This window comes from Conger conger, chromosome 2 (genome assembly GCF_963514075.1).
Source record: "Conger conger chromosome 2, fConCon1.1, whole genome shotgun sequence".
NCBI lineage: Eukaryota > Metazoa > Chordata > Actinopteri > Anguilliformes > Congridae > Conger > Conger conger.
The window spans coordinates 45,264,220-45,270,676 of NC_083761.1; the positions used below are offsets into that span (position 1 = coordinate 45,264,220).

The 6,457-nt window shown below is 38.8% G+C and overlaps 1 protein-coding gene across 4 annotated transcripts in view; it reads right to left on the minus strand.

The window, feature by feature from the left end:
- The window catches only part of LOC133116699 (V-type proton ATPase 116 kDa subunit a 1), a 32,952-nt gene extending 32,209 nt beyond the window's left edge, over positions 1-743 (minus strand). For all 4 annotated transcript variants that reach the window (XM_061226594.1, XM_061226586.1, XM_061226577.1 and 1 more), the window contains exon 1: positions 605-743. The gene's annotated coding sequence lies outside the window, so the exon portion shown is untranslated. The remainder of the gene's footprint in view (positions 1-604) is intronic.
- Positions 744-6,457: the final 5,714 nt, after the last annotated feature.

Below are 6,457 nucleotides of genomic sequence, written 5' to 3' on the forward strand. Positions count from 1 at the left end.
TATTGTGATATATTCTTGGTTGCAATTTCAAAGCATAACAGAATGAGAAGCCTAACACAAAATATAAATTATAGGCTACACATTCTGTCCGTGACTACACTGGTAGGCCTATGTTAAATCAATAGCCTACTAGCTATGAAGCGAAAACCAACATCATCATCACAACAGAGAAAGGCTTCAGATCATTCGCAGCATCCTCAAATGTAGCTAACGTTAGCTAACGATGCATCCATATATAGAAATCGTATGTTCGACAACATGCATATTTGCGCATTGGTGTTTAGCAGCTTTCAAATAAGGGATTTCAGCTAATTCAGTTGTAGCCAAAAATAAACGGCTGCCAAGAGAGCTAAATAATTAATACTTTAGCTTGTAAGAGACATCGGCATTACCTTAATATGCAAGGTAGGTCGCATGCATTCCCCGTCGATAAAATGAACACTTACACAAATTATCAAATGGTCACATGTACAGGCTAGTATACATTATATCGCTAGAACGATAAATACATAGACTAACGTTACTATCGATAGTATTGATGTCTCATTTAGCTTTGTAGCAAGCAAATGTACGATTATAAAATAAATTGTTCGTTCATCCATACCTACAGCTCCAGGGTCAATAAAAAAAATCTTCAACGTCGCTAAATTTTCCTTGCTAATTTTCTGTCATTTTATTAACCGGTTGCCGTAATTGAAGCCTTCCAACCTCCTCAGGAAATATCAGCTGGACTGTGCACGAACATGACGTCAGCAATCCTCCCAGCTCTGATCACATGATGCTGTCACTGCAAGTGGGCTGAGTAATTACCTTAATATACTTGTGAAACTGTTCATCCACGATTGTAAAATCTTGAAATCACAAAATAAAATATTACTCAACAATTAAAACCAAAACGGTCCGACATTGGCAATATTATAATTTTGTATTTATGTGTGTTGTAAGTAATAATAAAGTAATAATAAAAAATACAATCCAATGCAGCCTACCTTTGTTGAACCGACGTAGACTAAGAAAAATACAGGCCGACTGAATTGTCAGAGTAGACTAATTTGTCGAGAATTCCGTTCTTTTAAAAAAATATGATGCAAGATTAACTCAGTTTTTTTAGAATTTGGTTTCGACCGTAAAATAAATAACTACATTAGGCCTGTTTGATTGCTGAGAACCATTAAATAAGATTTGCTGTCATTAGGATCCTTTTCAAAGTTAAGGGTGGATGATTTACGACACTTCCACCATACTGTTGGAAAATAGTGTGGATTATATTTTTCACATCACATAGCTATTAAAAAACATCCACTAAACAGACAATATGATTAGTAGACAGTGCATATTTTGAGGACTGAGTAGTTAGGAGGCTGTTTCAGACACTGAAATGTTGAAAATAAATGTATAGTAGGAAATGAGTATCCAGGGATTTTATGACTGCATTTAGAGAACATTTTACCTACTAAACTTTCTCATCCAGTGTACTCAAATTATATACTCAATAGTAGGTAAGTACGCTGTTTTGGACATGGCCTTTGTGTCCATCTTTAAGGACATTCCTATCCATTATTCTTGAAGGGCTCATGAAGGCTCATTTCTTGAGCAAGAAAATACAAGTGCATCCTTGGAAGTTTTTATTTTTGTTGGAATGCACAACATATAGGTAAATGACCTGTGGACAATTCCTCCCACCCCATCATAGCAATGTTGAGTCTGAACAAGGGCATTTGGCAAATACTTTTACAATAATGTTTCCCTGATTCCTCCGTCCTCGTGTCCTTGTGTCGTTTTTTGGGTGGAGCAAGGAAGCAAGGAAAGGATGCAAGGTAAGGATCCAAGAAGATGAAAGAAGCAATTCAAACGAGCCCCATCCATCAAAAAGTAATATAATGTAATATTTGTATAGAACTGCTATATGCTATATGCTATAGTGAGCACTTCACATTGGAGCACTGCCAGTGGGCCAAGCACAACAATGGGGCTCTCTTGCCACCCTTGTGCAAACAGCTTCTGTTGCCACTGTGACTGGGTGAAGGGGGAGAGAATGGGAAAGGCAGGGGAAGCAAGAAAATCACTATAAGCCATTGCCACCACCTGTGCCGCCACTCCAGTCCTTGAAGATCTGCTGTTCTCCCAGCTCAGGGAGATACAGTTGGGAGACCTGGAGGCTGGCCCAGTCCCCCAGTGGGTGCAGGTATTTTCTCTCCTCTCTCTACAGGTACCAATGTGTTGGTGAGCCAGTGGGACTGCCTGATGCTATGCTAGGGCCTGCTGTATTGGAGGTTGATGGACCCCAGGGGGAACACAGAGTGTCTGCGACTGATCATACCCTGTAGCCTCCAGCTCCGGGTCCTGCAGCTGGTCCATGGCACGCCAGGCTTCGGGGACTTTGTGATGAACAAGACACTTGACGGTCTACAGCAGTGCTAGATAGTGCTACAGCAGTGATAGAGAAGGTGGCAGTGGATGAGCTGGGGAAATTTCCGGAAAATGGGGACGGGGGCAGTATAACATCCTCATACTGTAGCTAAGGACTACTTTTGCGAAGGACACAGGACATACACTCAGTAGCCACGTAGGTACACCTATCTAGTTCCAAGTAGGACACCTTTTGGCCTCAAGATTGACCTGATTTCCTCATTGCATGGATTCAACAAGGTGCAGGATTTTGGTCCACAGGGATTTTGGTCCACACTGACACAATTGCATTACACAGTTCCTGCAGATTTCTGGTCATAAAATCATGCTCTGAACATCCCATTCCATTTCATCTCACCCCCGGTCTGCACCATTGACATAAGAATGGATCCACATAATGTTTATGCCAAATTCTGACCCTACCATCCACATGTTGCAGTAGAAATTTCTCAAAATAGGCAATATTTTTCTAATCTTCAATCTTCAAGTTTTGGTGATCACTCAGCTACATTTCATAGAAACATACCCTACTTTTCACTACAGTACTTTCAGGGGCATGTGTCGTTACTCAGAAGTGTGGTCTAAAATATCTCAAAGAAATCCCAAAGAATAATGTTTATTTCTCTAGCTAGCTAATGTTAATGCATTCAAGTTGCTTCATTCACAATTCCATTCTACCACAAAAATCTACCCAGCGATTACTACAATATACAGATAAGCTCGAGTATAATTCAAAGACAGACTTTTCCATTTCGATGCAGCCATGCTGTTTGCTCTCTGTATTGGCTGACAACTCAGTTTCTCTGTTTACAACTTTGCTATGTGCCACTCCAAGAAAGCTGGTACTGGCTATGAGTTGACCCTCTTTCTGAAACTTTTTAAATGATATGTTACATTGTAAACGTGTGGTACAGGATGGAGCTGGTCCAGACTGCAATTTATAGTCCACAATACAATGTATTCGAAACTAGTAGTGTTATAGAAACGAGGATGTTGTTTACATTAGCTCAACAGTGGCCTGCAAACATTAACTTAATACTCAGTAAACAAATGTTAAAACAAGTTAGCTATCCAATGTTAGCTGTTGATATTTGGTTCTGAAGCCAGATATAATGTTACAACCAATATATTATAAAGTTTGTTTACTTCATCTAGGGAGGGCAAAATGGAGCTTTAGAATGTAAACTCAACACTGTAAACTCAACACTCATCTCAACACTCAACACACTGTGTGCATGTGAACTCAACAATACATTTCTCACAGAAAACATAGTTTGTCCATCTTTTTACTTAACAGTAATGGGATAAAACTTACAAGAAGTGAGTGCTGATGTGTTGTTTACTTTTACCGGCCTCCATATGAGCTTGGTATGATGTACAGTACCAGTCAAAAGTTTGGACACACCTTGCCCTTTTCTGGATTTTTTTTATTAATGTTTTATTTCCACTGTTTGTAATCAAGCAATTCATATGTGGTCAAAGTGCAGATTCTCATATTTTATTAAACCATGTTTCTATACATTTTGGTTGCACCATGTAGTATTTTTTTTTTGCAGCACTTTTTATACATAGCCCCCCATTTCAATGTGAGACAATTTAACATAATGTCAAATAAAATAGTCATGTTTTGTATTTGGTTGCATATCCATTGCATAGCATGACTTCCTGATGTCTGTGACCTATCAACATCACCAGAGTCTGGATATCTTGTTCTCAGGTTGTCCTACAAGCAATACTATAACTCTTTGCATTTGAATGGATCTCTATGGGAATTGGGGGGTGGGACTAGATTTATGTCATCAAGGGTCCAAGGTATCAGATGAGCCTCAAACCATCCTGCTGCTGCCAGATATGCTGGAGATACTACAAGGGACATTTTCCTGTTGAACTCCATGGAAGAATTGTTCAGGAGAAACAACCCTTGAACTATCTACTGTATATCTAGTGGCAGCACGGTTGTTTGAGGCTGGTTTGATACCGCAGACCCTTGATGACTTAAAGCCATTTAGCCAACAAATGCGTTCAATTTGCTTTTTAGAAAGATAAAAATGTACGTAAATGGATGTGAAAACATGTTACCGATGTTGTTAGTTAGCTGGGCAAATTAAGAGCTAGATGTGAGCACAGTTAAAGAGTAGCCTAATGTTACTGGTATATTTCTGTCGTTGGGTCAGTGCTGAATGCACACTGGCAGTGGTTGTACACTTTCCACATTGTTTGCTTTTTGTGTAGTGCACCTGGAGTGTATGGAGGTCAGAATTTTCAACTGGGAAATTCCAACCTACGACTCTGATTGGGCAATCTTATGGGCATTCTTGCTACAAATGACTGCTCTGCTTGTTACAGGCCGAAATGCAACGCGACTGCGCCAACTGTCGGAATTTAGCAAGAACCATACACCCAAATAAAACACGAAACCACTGTACTATGTAAGCTATCTCATGCATACGCATTGTAAAAAGGTAAGTCAGTCACTAGATAATAGAAAACCATGATTGTGGCCTGGTCCCTTTTTATTTACACGCAAAATTGTGCACATTTAGATTGTTATTTTTCAAAATTGTGGATACATGTAGCTACTCTTTGATTTCCGCGCGCTTAGAATATTCATGACAAAGATCTACAGTATGCAATTATTTGTCATTCAATCTAAATGAGCTTGGATTAGTTGCCATAACCATAAATTATCCACTACATATCCGTATTCACCAAATATCTAGTCAAAGGTAAGAAAAGTGCTTAAAAAAATGCTTGTCACTGGGGTGGTACTCTATAGGCTATAGGTACATAAAATTACCCCTTACAATGTAATCTGAATCTATTCACAGATTTACCATTACAGTCACTTTAAACAATCTTGAAGCACAGGTTGAATAGGCTTTCTTGCAATGCAGTGCAGTAGTTAACAGAGCAGTCTATCTTTTTTCATGTACTTGTGTATAAAATATATTATAATTAAAATATTCAAATACATATTTTTCTCAATTTTATTTATTATTTAATCTCTCTAACATGTCATGAAGATAAAATCTGTGTTTTCCTGCCAATGGATTATTCAGATAAATTGCTTGTTAATTCATTAAAGTGATTGAAAACAGGTCATGTGAAAAATAGTCAGTTTAAGGGGATGCTTCTGCCTCCTCAATTTTCAACTGCCACTTACTGTACACAGTATGAATACTGTATGTAATTTGGGAGATACACAATCTGCACACAGCTCAGATAAAACTATGGGAAGCTTATTTGTCAGTGTTGTTGAGGGATCCAAGGTTGTCACAACTGGCATGTTGAGGTGTCATAACTTTAAGGGCCTTAAGAGCTGATGTGAGAGCATTTGCAGGGAAGTGGCCAACAGAAGAGAATCTATCACCGACATTGTAATTAACTGAAGGTATATTTAGTATCAGGCTGTACACTAAAGGCCAAAGTGGACCACATACTGAAATACTGAACTGGTGCGACAGGGCTGCCTTACGGTTATGAGACTTAAGTCAATTAAAGCCACATTTTTCGCAGCGTTCCATTTGTCAGGCTTGGATTATAAAATGTTCCATCTGCTGGAGGCATTGGGAATAGCAGAACATAAATTCTGTTCGCTTATTTACACACACTGCAAATAAGGCTATTTACATGGAATTACAGAATTATGTTCAAGACAGATGGAACACTGGGGGGCTGAGTTCAACATTTAACTTCAGTGCCTTCTTTGGCCCAATGATGTAATACAGTTTGTGGAATACAACAATTGAAACAAATATTAATGATCAAAAACTGTCTGACTACACTTACAGTCCATATATTTTCAATTGTTGTACTACTACAGACTGTACTGCAAACTGTGTGAAGATTTATAGAACTCTCGCTGTTCTCTTAGGATGCTTTGTAAAAGTTGTATTCCAGGTATTTGTAGGCTGACCCAATTCTACATGTCAGGGTTACCCAGGATAAATCTTTATTAATCTGTGCTTGTTGACCAGATGCCAGTACGCCTCTGCAAATAATCCTTTCCTTTGTTCTTGCAAAACAATGGAGTGGGGAGGTGTTACTG